Source organism: Artemia sp. Qi Xiang Cuo, chromosome 13, assembly GCF_049724085.1.
Source record: "Artemia sp. Qi Xiang Cuo chromosome 13, ASM4972408v1, whole genome shotgun sequence".
Lineage (NCBI taxonomy): Eukaryota > Metazoa > Arthropoda > Branchiopoda > Anostraca > Artemiidae > Artemia > Artemia sp. Qi Xiang Cuo.
In genome coordinates this window covers 6,702,469-6,719,982 of record NC_142806.1, presented here as the reverse complement: position 1 = coordinate 6,719,982, position 17,514 = coordinate 6,702,469, and the positions used below count along the sequence as shown (strand labels likewise).

At 36.0% G+C, this 17,514-nt stretch overlaps 1 protein-coding gene across 5 annotated transcripts in view; it reads left to right on the top strand.

Moving 5' to 3' along the window:
* Positions 1-5,342: 5,342 nt before the first annotated feature.
* Positions 5,343-17,514, top strand: part of scrib (scribble planar cell polarity protein) — a 214,732-nt gene continuing 202,560 nt past the window's right edge. For all 5 annotated transcript variants that reach the window (XM_089098677.1, XM_089098679.1, XM_089098678.1 and 2 more), the window contains exon 1: positions 5,343-5,471. The gene's annotated coding sequence lies outside the window, so the exon portion shown is untranslated. The remainder of the gene's footprint in view (positions 5,472-17,514) is intronic.

Genomic DNA, 17,514 nt, shown 5'->3' with positions numbered 1-17,514 from the left:
ACTAAAATTCAGCTTCTTTTATTTCCATCACAGGGTTACAACCTGCGGAAATGTGAAATCAGAAGACGTTAAATTTGAAATAAAGAGTTCACCCCAAACATGCTAATTTGCGTCTGGATTAAATTTTAATGTAACTTTTGCGCTTTTCTAACCCATTTCTAAAAAAAACTCAACAATTTAACATAATGTCTCCTTTTTTCCAACTGTATAAACTGGGAAAGAATTGAGCCCTACACTGTTTTACCGTATAGTTAACAACTTCTTAAATTTCAAGAACTTCAACAGTATTTTTACAACTAACTAGTCTCATAGTAATGTCTTGTTGAAAAATGGTGGTTAGCAACATTCTGAATTCTGCCAAAAAACTGAAATAGTCCTAACGCTAATAGTCCGTGATTGAGATGATCCTACACTGACTGTCTAGTGTTGCATGCTAACCTGTAATAAACAAATTCAGTCAGCTGAAACCTTTTCCAACATGAGTGCAACTTTCGGCCTAGAGAATTTGCAATACAGACGTGACAGACCTACATGTCCTTAAGTGGGACCAAAAGCATTGTGATCAAAAGCTTCAGTGCTTAAAATCTTAGCCAGGGACAGAACGCACCTGGAGGCTTTTATTCTAACATAAGTTTTACAGGATCTAAAGGCTTTGTAACTCCAAAAGGGCTTTCGTAGCTATCACCAATTTTTCTCCAAAGTTTTCGAGACGAGAATGTCGGTGCTGCTTAAGAATAAACGCTAGAAACTTTGCGTATCTAAAATAGTACTTACACGTTTTGTCAGTGTCACTCTGAGCAAGCAGATTAGATGCACCGGCAAGGTAAATAATTTAATTTTCTAATCATTCAGGTTTTTCACCATTTAATAACAATATTAAAGCCCCTCCTCCATCCAAACTTGACGCACCTGCAGGACATGATTGTGATTATCCATTTCTGCTGTGAAAGGTCCTGTATTCGTATTATGTTGTTAATTTAGCTTTAAAGACTACCATAATTGCATTGAAATGACAATATGGCAAACTTTTTAAATGGCATACTTTTGAAATGACAACAAAATTTAATGTAAGAAAATGATAAGGTTTGAGATGTTGTAATGGGGTACGACCTTAATATTCTTCTTATATCACTTAGAGTCTTCGAGATGCACTTCTCTTCAAAACTTTTCAATTTGTCCGTCAAAATCAGCTACATCTTCAAATTTATTTATGTTTCAATACCAATTTCTGAGAAGAACTCGATGGCTTTTTGGAAGATCAATTCTTCTTCTTCTTGAAATGCCAAGCCTTCTGGAGTCCACTTCGGTCTCCTTTTGGCTTCACGACGATTTTCAATCTACAGGGGATGATGGGTCAGTAATAAGTCTTACTACCATCTAAGTGAACTACTCGCAGATATTGTTATTTCTTAGGAAATCAAAAATACTTCTGTATAGATGTCTTTCAGTGTTAACTGGTAGGTTTGAGAGCAGCAACAGGTTCGTGTCAGGCAGGAGCTTTGCCTCACTAAAGATTCTCCTAATGTTGATTACTACCTGCTGGATGCATTGACATTCAAAAATCAGGTGGTTCAAGGATTCTGGAAATGAGTTGCAAAATCTGCAATATGGATTGGCTCGTGTATGCCAAATAAACTCTTTTTTCTTCAGGATCAAAGAGTTGCTTTTGATTCTATAATAAAGAATTTTATCTGCCTGGGATAGAAATAACGATGGAATGGGCGTGTTTGTTTTTTAATGAACTCTTTTTATGAGTATGTATCTGGAGGTCTGGGTCTTCAAATTTCCATTAATTGGAAAACTCAAGAAGCTACTCGCTAGCTGGTCTGCTACCTCATTATAATTGATGCCTTGGTGGCTTGGGATATGCTGGAACTTGACTTCAATAAGACTTTGTTGGAGACTGATTAATTGATCTCTGATTGTCCTCAGGTCTGTATCCTTTGCACCCCAATGGATATTATCAATAAGCTGAAGGGCGTCTTTGGAGTCTGAGAGCAATACTACTCTTTTGGAAGCCGGTGGATAAATATTGATGACCTTTGAAGCCTCTTTTATTGCCGATAGGTTTGCATTTAGGATGGAAGTATTGTAAGGAATTCTGGTTTTCATATTCAGTGAATAACTTGGGATAACAGATACAGAGCCGCATTTGCTGCCTTTAACCGAGCCATCAGTGTAAATTTGGAAAGAATCTGGATACAAAGTGGTCATTTTCTCATGTAAAAGTGTCTGAATTTGGATTGGCAGGTAATTTGTCTTTTGCAAGCGTATGAACTATAGTGAAACACTTATAGGTGACATAGTGAGCTTAAAAATATCATGCTCGTGACCTATTTTGCAAGGTAATTTGTTTTTTGCAAGGGTATCAACTCTAGTGAAACACTTAGAGGTGACATAGTGAGCTTAAAAATATCATGCTCGTGACCTATCGTTTGTGTCTTGCTGTAATATTTGATGATCAGCGTATTCCATCTTTCTAAAATAGAGGGCAGGCCGGATAAGTGTTTCAGTTTGTTAGAAGGGCACTGAGCATGAAACCCTAGGGCAATTTTGCTAGCCATATTTTGGAGTGTTTCTAATTTAGCAAGATTAGTCTTACTACACTCTCCATATGCTTCAATCGCATACTCAATCTTTGAACTAGACCCCGAAGCCACGCGGAAAAGTCAGCGGCGCGCCGCCGAGCTTGCATTAGCGCGCTGACGCCGCCACTGAGTCTATCGGCGGCGGCGTAACTAAGACGCCGCCGTTTATTTCTCTCTCTTTTTTTCTTATCGATATCGACCTCCGGGCTTCAACCGTCATCCTGGCTAATCTGTTTCTTAAAGATAAATACTGTCATCTTGGGTTCCCCATGTATATCGGTTCGTAGGAAGAAGAAAAAGAAATTTTTCTTGAAACAAAAGTTCTACCTTCCACTTTAAAATTCTGTTCATTTTCTTTCTGATTTTTCGGATGAAAAGAGGTAGGTAAAAGAGCATTAATCAATTTAGGATGTTTTTATAGGCAGCGCAATCGCGCTACCTAAGGAAAGAACAATGTTGGCACAATGTATTATTTGTTTTCCATACCAGGGCAATTCGTTTCGAAGGAGTTGTCGTAGAAACTTCGAAAAAGGATCATTCGACTGGAAATTGGAATAGCTAGTGCGCTTTTTAATAGTTGAAGGTGATCGGAAGGCAGATAACACCCCTTCCACACCCACCATTTCCCCAAACACATTCAATCAAAATTTTAACATAGCCATTTTGTTTAGAGTAACTGATTTCCAGAGAGAAAATATGTTTTTGAGGAGGTTGCTACCCCACAACCCTTAGGGCAGGGGTTTTAAGTTATGACCTGGGGGTATATAAGAACGATATTGGCACAATGTATTATTTATGTTTTTTTTTCTTTTGAGCATCGCACATCGTGACGAAGAGATTATCGCAGAAATTTCGGAAAGGATTTACTCAACTGGAAATTGGGGTTGCTAGTGCCCGTTGTAACAGTTAAAAGTGGTTGGAAGGTAATAAACACAACATTCACGCCCAACATTTCCCTAAGAACATCCACTAACAATTTCGAAACAGCCATTTTTTTCAACATAGTTAAAAATTTTGAAAATTTGGTCTTAGAGGATAACAACCACCCTCATAGCCCTTAAGGCAAGGGTTGTAATTTATACCCTGGGGGCATATAAGATGTTTATAGAAAGCGTTGTCGTAGAAAATCAAAAAGGAATCATTCGATTGGAAATCGAAAGGCCTTTGTGCCCTTTTTAATAATGGAAAGTGATTGGAAGGCTTGACATTTTTATAGTAAAGATCGATGTGGGTATAATGTATCATTTTTTTGTTGTTGTTGTTGTTTAGACCAGGGCACTTCGTATCGAAGGAGTTGTCGTAAGAACTTCGTAAAGCGCCCGTTCGATTGAAAATATAAAGGGCTGATGTCCCTTTTAATAGTCGAAAGTGATTGGAGGTAAACTAATCCCCCTCCCATTCCCACCCTCCAATTTGCCGTTATGTTTAAAAACTAAATGTTACTTTAAGATTAAACCAAGAAAAACTGTGTTAATGTCTATTCTCAATTCAATACGTTAGTAACAACCCGAACCAGATCAGGGGATTATATTCGAATCGTCGTGGCCGTATTTGGTTCTGAATTTAAATACAACCCAAAAAATGCAGCTGCATATGTGCAGTCAGAGAAAGTATCCCGATTGTTTTGTGAAGGGTATCGCATTCTACATTTCTGGACCACTTGAGGAGGTATGAAACTAAATTAAACAATACTATTTGAGTACAAATTTTTAAACGGGTCTATGTTGTTAAAAATTGCTGGAATTTTTTTTTTAGCAAGCAAATAGCAGGCCAAACTATAAATTCTTTAAAAAAACGAAAAGATTTGAATTATTATTTTCTTTTTCCCTGAAAAGTCTATGTCAATATAAAACAAACAGTTATTAATTAAGAAAACTTTTTCCACAAAATAATTTTTTCAAAGACAAGTAAAGAACTCCATTAAACAAAAAATGAGCAACAATCAAATCAAATAATCTACCCAGTTTGGAACTACCACAAGTCAGCATCGATAAACAAATTAAACCCAAAATGAACAGAAATTAAAATAAATAACCGAGTCATACTCAAAACGAGCAGAAATTAACATAAGTTGGGCTCAAAACCCTTATGCCTTCCCAAGGCCAGAACATAATTTGCACTCTACTGAAAAAAAAAAAACAAATGAATGTGCATTGTCAGTTTAATGTACATATACTGATATTTAATTATCAAAATCTTAATATTATTTGATTTATTAAAGTTATAAAAGTAAAAACATTTATATTTTTTCAGTAAAGTGCAAATTCTGTTCTGGGAAGGCATAGGGGTTTTGAGACCAACTTATGTTAATTTCTGCTCGTTTTGAGTTTGACGCCGCCGATACTAAATAACACATTCGCCGCCGTCATGTCGGCGTGGCGCGGCTTCGGGGACTACTTCGAACGAATAAACCCCTTGTAAAAATCAAAGGGTATTTCTTGGGAATTAGCCCACTTTGACCCCGACAGGCGATTAAGGATGAGTAACCTTTGTATCCGTGAATTTTTTACATAGCTGATTTAATTTTGCCAAGTCAGTCTTGGATCCAGTTATACTCCTAAAAATTTAGGGGCTACAGCATATTCTATTTCCTCATTATTGACGAATAATTTTGGTGGTATGACGGACTTTTTGTTGTGGAATATGATGGTGCTGAAATACTGGAGAGTTCATTTTGCACCCATAATTTGTAGCTCCTATCAGATAGATAATTGAAGAGGAACTTAATGACTCCATCCAGGAGATCAATCAGTCTATCTGTTGACGTTTTGTCTTCAAAATTGTGATCAAATCACGCTTTATCTATAATAATTTCTCTTTGGGTCAAGATCTGCATCTGTTTCATCAATGTTACCAAAACGAACTTGCCCCTAGAATTTGTTTGTAAGTTTATACAAATAAAGTTTTATGCCTTGCATTGCTCTGAGTATTGACAAATTTTTTTTTAACGAGCGTTTTGGATTATTACATATTTATTCTGGTTTGGGGATGATTTTAGCTGAATTGTACAGGGATGCGAGTACTTTATGACAACCTGTAGGCTATGCCTAGCCTATGAAACCACATTTAGATCAGATTCAGTATTCTTTAATTCACAAGTGTGTCAACAGGACAGCAAAGTTATGGTTTTGTTTGGGCTATAGTAGGCTAACAACAGTGTAAACGACTAGCCTAGTTTTTGGATGTACTAGCCTAACCTACCTTTTCCTAAAAATGCAATCTTATAAGAAGCAGTAGGCCTGTGCTAGGAAATTATTTATGGTAACACTGGAGTGTCTGTCCACATATAAACTAAATAGGATTTTTTTCCATGCTTGAAGATGATCACACTTTTAAATGTGTCTTAAAAACTTTAAATATAGGCTAGGCCAACTAATTACTAATATTACTAATTCCATTTTCAGTCATTAAAGTGCCTATAGACCATGATTAGAATTAAATCCTGCTATTCAATTTAGAATCCAATGCTAGCTTGTATTTAGGCTATATTAAATAGCTTAGTCATAGGCTTGCATTGATTTATTACAATTAGGCTAAATGTAATGTTAAAATAAAAAAGGGTTAGGTTAGAAAAATGAAATGCTCAGGGATGGGTCTACAGGCTGAAGTATGTCCCAGGAAGGTTTTTTTTTGAAGTACCTACCTCAGTAAAATTCTACTTTAGCTACTTTTGGCTATATTGGAAAGGGACTAGGTTAGGAAAATGAAACTTTCAGGGATTGGTCTACAGGCTAAAGTTTGTCTGGGAAGGTATTTTGAAGTACCTACTTCCACTCCTTCCCTCTTTAGAGGGTCCTGAAATTTTCCAATAGGCCTATCACTGGTCTATATCTATTTAAATTTTAACAAAACAACATTTTACCTTAATTTTCAGTGATCAGTTTCTTTTTCTCTGGCTTTAGTTTTGAAAATGCAATTCCTGTTGTTGAAGTAGAATTTTAAGCTGTATCAATGTTGTTTTTTTCAAATTTAGGAAGTGTAGCCTATTTGCATATATTTAAGACCTTATAAATTGGGATTGAGCAAAGTTTTGAAGCTGAAAACTATTTTTTTTGTTCTTCATTTAAGCAGAAGATCTATTCTGCAAGGTTTCTCTTTTATAACAAACATATTTTTAAAGGTCATCAAAGGTCAGGACCCTCTAGAGAGAGAAGAAGTAGAGATATGTATTTCAAAATACCTTCCCAGGACATTCTTTGGTACTTTCCCATTATATGGGCACTTTGGCTATAGACAGTCAAATGAATACAGTGATGGAGACTTGTAAAGTGGGTAATTGTTATCTAAATTGATTGAAGATTTTGGTTTCTCATTGAATTTACAATATTTAAACTGTTGTTTTTTGGGGTTTAGGGTGAGAAAAAGGTACCTAGGTTAGGTTACATTACCTTAAATCGCACTTGCTAGCGATAGGACGAATCCTGTGTCCGCCAGCTTCAGTGATGATAGTTAATCATCATTTGTGGCGTCCCAAATGGTGCACCACGGTTTGTTGAGCCACTCCCTATCCACTGCTGACTTGAATGCATCCACGCTGGCAGAGGTTACTGTTTTTTCACTAAGGGAGTTCCACAAGCTGACAACTCTATTTGAGAAGAACTTGTTTCTTAGTCTGGTTTTGGCTCGTTTTCAGAATTGCTTTTGAGAATGACCACGAGTTCTGTTTGAATTGTCCGGTTGGAAAAGGCCAGGAATGGTATCCTCAGCATTTAGGAGCTTGTATGCTGTTATCACATTGCCTCGTTTGCGACGATATTTTAGAGATGGTATTCTAAGCTTACGGAGACAGGATGGATAAGGGACATCATAGAGGTCTCTAATACATTTCGTTGCACTCCTCTGGACTGATTCTAGAGCTGCTTGGTCTGTCTTATTGATTGGGCATGCGATACACATTCCAAACTCTAGCCTTGGTCGAACTAGACTCTTGTATAGCTTGGTCATAACAGTTGGAGATCTGCTAGTGAACGTTCTTTTGATTAAGCCAAGAGTCTGATTAGCCTTCGCAATAGTTGCTTGTGCATGAATATGAAATTTCAATTTGTTGTCTACCAGGACACCAAGATCTCTCTCCACGTGGCTGCTGAAAATGGCATTTTAGGACCCTTCCTTACAATTCAAACGGTACTGAGTGTGTGGGTTTTTCTTACCAAGGTGGAGAGTCTTGCATTTTGATGCATTGAGTTCAAGCTTCCAAATATTAGTCCAGTGAGTGAATGTTTTAAGGTCCACTTTGATCAACTTAATATTCTCTGCTGTGTCTGCACGACCAATAAGTTTTGAGTCATCAGCGTAGAGGCTTACTTTGTTATTTAGGATTTTTGGCATGTCATTTATATATATATTAAATAATGTCGGACCCAAAACCGTGCCCTGGGGGACACCACTTCCAACAGCAGCCACCTCGGAGAAAAACGTCCTTCCATCCTTGCCAAATACTTTAACCGTCTATTTCCTATCTGTTAAGAACTGCATCACCCACTCAACCACACCACCACTCACCCCAATAGCTTGGAGCTTGATTCGAAGTCTTTTATGGCAGACTTTTACCCCATCCCTCCCCCTAATCTGTAAGTATATAGTCCAAATTTGTTTATAAGCTATTATATATACATCCAATTTTATTTCATTAGCATTAACAAAACTTTACTTTTAAGAAGTGCCCATATAATGGGAAAGTACCAATACTTTAGCCTGTAGACCCATCCCTGAAAGTTTCATTTTCCTAACCTTAGCCCATTTTCAATATTACCAGTAGATATTGCTAGACTAGAAGAATGGATTCCAAGTGCTTGTTGGATGCATTAGGGCTGTTCTTTTACTCATCTTTGAGCTAAGATCTTACATCTTTTGACAAAGAATGCTTAAAAGTGAAATCTTAGCACTAAGATCTTACATCTTATAGTTTTCTTTTACCAACATCTTTCATCATTGTGCTCTGATCAGCAGTCTAAGAACAATGATGAGTATATCATCAAAGTTCTCTCATCATTGTTCTATATGGCAGAAAGATGGCATCCTTCATACTTCTTGCTAAGATTAGTAAGCTATAAGATCTTAGAACAAAGATGAGTTAAAAGAATGGAAATCTTTGCAGATAGATGTAAGATCTTAGTGCAAAAGAACAGCCTTATTGCCAAGCTCTTGCAGCCTAAACCTTGCCACAAGTATACACACCAGTTCTAAATATTATTATTAATATTTTATTTTCTATTAAAGGAAAAGCATTGCATACTTGATTGTTTTAAATTGTTTGTGATTTGTTAGTTAATGTCAAAGCTGTAAATTCAAGGGTTTAATCCTATTTAAAAGTGTATATTTTGTTAGCTTGTTTGGAATTCCAATATTTGACTGTGAAGTATATTTTAACCAACAGTTTGCTGCAGGTCCTCCTTAGGAAATTACCAAAAAATTCTTAAAATTGTCAACAGTTTGCTGCAGGTCCTCTTTAGGAAACCAGATATAGTTTTAGGCTGCATTTCTCACTAAAATTATCACATGTTTATACATTAGTCAGTTTTGCCAAATATTGTTACACATGCTTGTACACAGGAGCCCTACCCCCGCTAAAATTAATCCAAAGGACTTGTTTTTAAAAGATTGAAATAAAATTTTATTTCATAATTTTTGCAAAATAGAATTGTAATCAATTATTAAATAGTAAGTTTTTGACCAACTTTTATCCCTTTTCAATAGGAAAAAATAAGAAGAAAAAGTTTAATCTTCAAGGGTCCCTAAAGTGCTTAAAATTGAATTTCTGAGTAAAGCAATTATTATATTTGGAAAGAACATAAAAAGCTATTACCATACCCAGACAAATCTGTTCTTCAACAGTTAAATCACTAGGCTACCTTAAATTGCAGCTTAGAGTGAGTTAAGGATTTCAATTCTTGTTGTGCTCAGTGTGATATCTATAGGAATAATTCTCTTGTTTGGCTGTCATACTGCCTGGAAAGTAGATCATTTCACCCTTGGATCTGTTAGATTCTTATCATAAGTATGAGATTTGATTGAATATTTTAAGAATATAAAACACTCACAATTTCAAATATACTGATAGACAAAATGGAGCCTAATCTTGTACACCCATTTAAACCTTGAACCCAATAATAGACAATGTTGTCTAATTTTGGGCATAGGATCTTGAAGTTAGAGCTGATCCCAGCCAGAAATAAATTAGATAAGATCCTGTCATGTATCCCTACACAATAGAGTAGATGAGCACAATTGCTTGAAAACTTCTGCTCAAAGCACTAAAAAACTTTCAGAAAAAACTAAAAACGATGTTGCCTCTGTGACAAGCCATTTTTCTTATGATTATTTTACTACTAAGGAAAAATTGATGCTATTTGAATATGTCATTTCTGACATATTTGAAACTGAAATGAAGGATTGTCAAGAATGGGTGACAAATAAGTTAAAAGAATACAGTACTTGTCTATTATCCCAATTACGCTCAAGAAGTGAAGTTAGGTTAATCATAATGAAATATACCAAAATCTGATGAAAATATTGTACTTTACTATCAAAATTATAGAAACTACAACAGAGATTATGGAAAGCAGGCCACCTAGAGTGCATTATACAAAATACCTAACCAACTCTATATATTAAATATTTAATTAAAATACACCTATGTAGTAGTTCAGACTCATCTGGATTTTTTTCTGGCCAGGGGGAGGGGGTTACACGGGAGGAATTTTCATGGGAGAAGAGAATTTTCCACAAAGGGGGCACCAGATTTCCCAGCATTATTTAAAAAAATGATCAGAAATTAAATAAAAAAAATCAAGTTTTTTCAACTGAAAGAAAGGAGCAACATTAAGACTTTAAACAAACAGATATTATTACATATATGAGGGGGTTTGGCCCCTTGTCAATACCTTGCTCTTTACACTAAAGTTCTCTTAAAAGAGCTATTTATTCTAATTAAACAACCTTTGTGATTCAGGAGTCATTCTCAAAGAATTAGAACACAATTTGGACTTTAGCATAAAGAGCTAGGTATTGACAAGGGGGCAAACTCCCTTATATACATAATAATTTCTCTTGATTTTAAGTTTTAATGTTGTTCTTTACTTTCAGTTCAAAAATCTTTTTTTATTTAATCAATAATAAAGACTAATCTTGGACACTCATTTAAAGCTTGAACCTCATCTCAGAAAATGCTGTTCAATCTTTGAGACAGACTCAGTCTTGGACAAATTTGATTGAAGACAAATGCTGTGAAGCAAATAGTTATTTTTAAATCCACTAGGCTGAATTTTTGTCTAAATTTAAATGTTAAAAAAACCATAAGCTTTCCAAGATTGTAGTCAGCCAATCCCTTGCTAACTTAGTACTAACTATCAGCCAATCTCAACTGTCTAAACCTATATACATCATATACAAGATCAGGCGCCTGTTGTCTATTTTTAAGAAAGATATATTTTTATTGTTCTTAAATTTATAGGTTCTTTTTTATAGTACAGATTAAGTAAGCTGTAGATTAGGCCTGCTTTTGTTCAACAAAATCCATGGAAGATGTATCAATTTACAAATTGCTTTCAAGGGACAAATTCTGGTAAAAATAAATAGTATATTCAACAAAATACATAAAATTGAGTATGTTCTTTCTAAGTAGGCCTATAATTATCACTGCTCTCCCAATTTTACCACCCTCCCCCTAAATGACCTTGATATAACCATTGGCTAAATTCAGTAATTCAATGATTTTATTTCTTTTATCAAATCGGCTTTGTTTGGTATTTTAGACCAATTTTTAATAAAAAATACAGCACAAGATATGTTATAAACCCATGAAGTTGGTAAACAGTCATATAGGCCTGTGACCTAATCTAGCTCCATTAGGGGTCTGTGTTTTGTTTTTAATGATTTTTTTTTAATGATGGTAATACTAACCAAAATGAAATACACAACATTAGCAATTGGTATATTCAGAAAGAGCTTTAAAAGGCAGATATATTCTAAAAGAAAAAGCATGTCAATATTCTAAAAGAAAAAGAAAGCAGTATAGGATAGAAATCAATTGGAACAAAAGAAATTTACTGTGTAATTTCCCTGTCAATGCTCTTTCTAAAAATTTTCACAAAGATTTTTCAAGGAATAACTAAGAGCCAAATTACAACCTAAGACAATGGAAATCGATGTCATAATAATTCAAGCTTAAAACAAAATGAAATTACTATCAATGAAAAAATAAAATATAAAACAAGCAGGAGTGGGGCTACTGTCCCCTAAAAATTCTAAAGACCATAGCTTCATCAATTCTAAAGACCAACTCAACATCAAAATGAGCAGAAACTGCCACAAAGAGGAGTAGCACTAATGCCTTCTGTGCCTTCTAGAGACCAGAATATAATTTACACTTTACCATTTTGTTCAAAAGTGTAGCAGTAGTAATAGCACTAGTCCTGAGAATATCAACTTAATGTCCTCAGGCATTCCTGTGATAATGCTGATACATCCCTTTGATAACCAGCATACATATAGTGTGTTTTTATTTAGTTCTATAGAAACATAAAGCTTCATTGAAAGTTTGTACTTTATACCCTCTTCTAGTCCAGAGATATCCCACCTATGTAATTTTCAAAACCTGGAGCACTTAAAATATTTTGATTTAGTTCAATAATAGCAGTGGTAGGAGTAAAAGTAGTAGCAAAAGTGGTAATAATATCAGTAGCCCTGAAAGTTCTAGCTTAACACCCCAAGGTGTCGCTGGTACATTGCTGATACACCCCTTTGATATCCTAAATGTACAAAGTTTTTAATTTAGTTCAACATCCCCCTCAAAATGCCCTGAAAGCTTCACCTTAACACTTTTATCCATTTCTGAGCTCTTGTTGATGCACCCTTTTGACAATCTGTATGAACATCATGCATTTTGATGTAGTTCAGCTCTACCCTTACCATTCCCTGAAAGTTTTGCCTTTTTACCCTTAGCAATAGTAATAGTAGCAGTGGGAATAGCAGTAGCATTCAATTGGTACCTTTGTGGTTAGATCAACATCCCCTCAACAAGTCCTGATATTTCCAACTTAATGCTCTAAGCCATTTCTTGGATATTGCTGATACACCCTTTTGATAATCTGCATGCACATTGTGTAACATCCCCCTCAACAATCCCTCAAAGTTTCACCTTAATTCCCTTAGCTTTACTAGTAGTAGTGCTAGTTGTAGAAGCAGTTGTAGCTTTACTATTAGTAGTAGTGGTAGTAGTATGCACATAGTGCTTTTTTATTAGTTCAACCCCCCCCCCTCAACTTGTCCCAAAAGTTCAAACTTAATTCTCTAAGTGGTTCCTGATATATTGCTGATCAGCCCTTTCAGCAACCTGAATGCACATATTGTGTTTTGATTTAGTTCAACATCCCCCTAAACAGTCTCAAAAAGTCTCATTAATATCTTTAGTCTTGGTAGTAGTTGTAGTAGTAATAGTAGCATTAGTGATAGTATGTTCATAGTGCTTTTTGATCCAGATTGACTGCTCTTTCAAAGGAGGAAACAGAACTATCAGTCAACATATATTGTGTAGAAATTGGCCATGCCCTTTGCTTTGCTGATAAAGCTACCGTCCCTCTAAGTAGACCCTGTCATCCTACCCTTCTTGGCTGGTCTGAAAATCCAGAGTTAGTGTATACCCATTCTAAGTCTAGATTCTGGCTTCAACTTTGGATTTCTTGTGGACGACCTTGTTTGGGGATAGTCAATTCAATTTGGATAGACAAAAAGAAAATTTGTGAAGGAGCTAAAAGGTCACAGAAAAAAGATGATTGATATTGAATATGCAAGGGTAAAAAAGAATCCTTCTCTCCTTTGGCGTTTTCTATCCTCTAAAAGCGATGACTCTTTGTCCGCATCTTCTATCCCTGATTTTGAATGGTATGAGTATATGAGTCAGAATTTTTGGCCCCTACTCAGCCCTCAACAAAAGATACAAAGCTGAGTTGGACAACCTCTTAGCTAGTTGTCCTCAGGGTGATATGTTGTAACAGAGGGAGCTGCATGCAAGGCCATCTTTTGCCTAAAACCTTAACAATCTTTCAGGATTGATGGAATCAGTGCATTCCATTTAAAAAGTGGTGGGCCTGCTCTCATTAGTCATGTAACTCCTGATGCAGGTTATCCTCATTCAGGGTATTGTCCCAACTACTTTCTCAATTGAAGATCTTACGCCAGTTCCTAAAAAAGGAAAACTACCACGTAATGCTCCTCTTTCCATACAATCACAATTGCTACTTCTCTTTGCAAGTTATTTGAACTTTTATTCATAGATGAGTTTGAGAAACTGTGTTGCAGTCCTTCAAGACAATTTGGATTCCAATGTGGTATTGGTTTTACTGAAATTCTCTGAAATTTCACGGTTTTACTGAAATTCTCCATGTTGTTGCAAATGCACTCCTAGATACACACAAATCAGGAGAAAGCCTAGCAATTGGTGGCTTAGACCTGCAGAGAGCATTTGATTCATGCGCTTATGTTGCTAAACTCAGCTAAGAGGAGTGAACTCAAATATCATCTGTGATCTTTACTCTTGCCTTTGCGTGCAACTCAAGCTCCCTCCCAATAAAGGCCTTCCTCCAGCACCATGGTCAGCTTTGATACCAGTCCGCAAAGGTGCCGTCAGTTCCATTGACATCTCCCTGGTATGCTATGCTGTTGACATGCTGAATCTCAGCTGGACGCTTAACTGCCTTTAAGAAATATTTTCATGTCTGCTGTTAAATTACGAGAAAGTTGGTCTGAGATTTAACTCCCAAAAGTCGGAAGTCTTGTTTTATAATTGGACGAATGACCCTTCTACTAATATCACACTAGGTGAATACTCAGTAAAACCAGTTGGTAAAATAGTATATCTGGGGCTGCCAATAGGTACCTCATCACAGCATACCCGCTCCCTCCTATTCTCACATCTTGGACGGCAAATTTCCAGCTCCTATGCCTTGATCATTAAATCCACTCTGATATTTAACCATTCTCTACTGGTAAGTATTTACAATGCTACTGCTCTGCCACATATATTATATGTGACCCCTTTTTGGAAACTCTTGGCAAACCATGAAAAGTCTAAAATCCGCTCTTTGTTTTTCCGTTTTGCCAAGTACCTACTAAAATTGCCACCATGGACAAAAGATAGTTTTTGGATTTGGTGCTATAACCTAGCTGACCCATATCTAGCTGTTGAGAAACTTATCAGCTGGCAAAAAATAAAACCAGTAACTATAAAGCACGAGTTGGCAAGTTTGCTTGTTTAATTATTCTACTGGTTTCCTTTTTTTTTGTTTCTCTTTTCCTTTTTTTTTCTTCCAGAAGTTGTTGTTTTTTGCTGTTATTTATGAAGTTGTTTTGTTTTTATTTTTGAGTATGTTTTCTTTCTGTTTTCTCTTCGTATTTTTCTATATAGTCTATATTTTTTCGTATATTATTAGTTCCGCCCCCCCCTTAAAATGCCCTGAAAGTTTCAATTCAGTACTCTTAGCTGTTCTTAAAATATTGCTGAAACACCCTATTGGCAACTTGCATTCACATAGCGTTTTGATTTAGTTCAACATCCCCCAGTATATTCCTTGAATGTTTTGCCTTAATACCCATATCTTCAGTAGTAGTAGTAGTAGTAGTAGTTGGATACACATAGTGCCTTTTCATTAATTCAACATCCCCCTGAACATGCCCTGAAAGATTCAACTTAATGCTCTAAACTTTTTCGTTAGCTCAACATACCTCTAAAAATTCCCTGAAAGTCTCAAGTTAATGCTCTAAAATGTTCCTTAGCCTACATATTAATGATGTTTGCTTTTGACAACTTGCATACACATACTGTGTTTTGATTTAGTTAAACATCCCCCTCAAGATTTGTTTCAGAAAATTTCATTTTAATTCCCTTACCCTTACTTAAAGTAGTAGACTGGCTGGGGAAGTTGCAGTAGCAGCATGGACATAGTGCCTTTTAGTTAGTTCAACATCTCCCTGAACATGTTTTGAAACTTTCAACTTAATATTCTAAGCTGTTCTTGAGATTTTTCTGATGCACGCTTCTGGTAACATGCATGCTCATAGTTTGTTTTGATGTAGTTCAAACTCCCCATAAACATTTGCTTAAAAGTTTTACCTTAATAAGATTAGCCTCAGTAGCAGCAGTAATTGTAGTAGTAATTGCAGTAATATGCACGTAATGCCTTTTGGCTACTTCAACATCCCCCTTGATATGCCCTGAAAATTATAGCTTAATGCACTGCAGTTGAAATCCTCCTCATCATGCCCTGAAAGCTTCAGCTTAATACTCAAAGCTGTTCCTATGATTTTGTTGGTATACCCCTTTGACAGCCTCTCTGCACATAGTGTGTTTTAATTTAGTTCAAGTTTCCCCTCAGCATTTCCTGGAATTTTACCTTAATATCTTAAGTCTTAGTAGTTGTCACAGCAGAAGCAGTAATTATAGTAGGAGTATTAGTAGCTTGTATATTGCATTTTGGTCAATTGATTATCCCCCTTATGATTCCCTGGAATTTCAAACTTAATGCCCTAAGTTGTTCCTGAGATACACCCTTTTTACAAATGCACATATTGTATTTTAATTAAATTCAACACTCTCCTAGCATTCCTTGTAAGCTTTATCTTAATACCCTTCACTTTTTTAGACACCAGGGATCAAACATGCTCCCAGCTCTTATTGCAAAATTGGAATTCACCCTCCCCTTTTTTCTCTCTTATGCAAACTGAAAATTTATAAGCTTACCAAACCCTTAAGCTGTTCCAAGATACTCTAACTATTTTATTTTGATAGCCTAGATGCATATATTGTCATTTGGTTTAATTTGTACTGTCTCCCACCAAGTCATTGTTGAATGTCGAGTTGCCCCCACCCTGTCAACCTGTCTTGGCTTTTCTCCGTCTACAATTAGCCATGTCTTGATGCAACCTACTGCAAAATACTTGATAACTTCAATTCAATATGCAACCTACTGCAAAATACTTGATAACTTCAATTCAAAATCCTGAAAGTCCAATTCAAAATCCACTCCCTGAAAGTTTCAAATCGATACCCCTAACTATTCCCTAGATGCACCATTTTGATAGCTTGACAATGCCCTGTATCTTCAGACTGACCTCAATAATAAGCTGTGCATGAATTTTGAGTCCCATAACAACTTCTAGTGTAAAACATTTTGGTGGATGTGAGACCAATTGGTTCAGCCCCCTCCACTCCCAGATTTCTCCTTTCATCCCTTTATAGTACCTGAAAATTCCGATTTCATTCGATAAGCAGTTCATAAGATGTGGCAGAAATGCCATTTGGATGACCTGAAGGTTTTCACTCCATTCCCTTAACTTTTTCTCATATTTTGAAGATATGGTATTTTTATGTGGTGGATGCACATAGCGTCTTTTGACTTTGCTCCACTCCTTTCCTCCAAGACGTAGTTCTATGTCCACTTGCTCCCCCCCCCCCTCCCTGAAAATTTCAACTTGATACCCAAAGCCGTTCCCAAGATATTGTAGATACACCATTATGACAACCTGGAAAAGCATAGTGTATTTTGATGTATCTTTCTACTTATTTCTACCAAGATTGTATATCCCATAGGAACTTAAAGTTCAAAATATTTTCCTACATCAGAGAAAAATTCTGTTTACCCCCTGCCCCCTAAAAAAAAATTTGAAGTCTCCTTACTCCATCCTCTTACTTTTTTTGTCCAAAAGCACCTTTAAGTGTTAGCATTCTCAAGATTTTGCAGGTATATAATTTTGAGGATCTGGATACACATGGTGTCCTCTCATTTAGCTCTGCCCCCTTTCATAAGTCAAAATTTGAAATTTACTCACAATTTTTTAACTCCATGAAAATTTCAACTTTATCCCCAAAGCGATTCCCAAGGTCTTGCAGGTAATTTGAAAACTCTGGTGCTCATATCAACTATTGATTTAC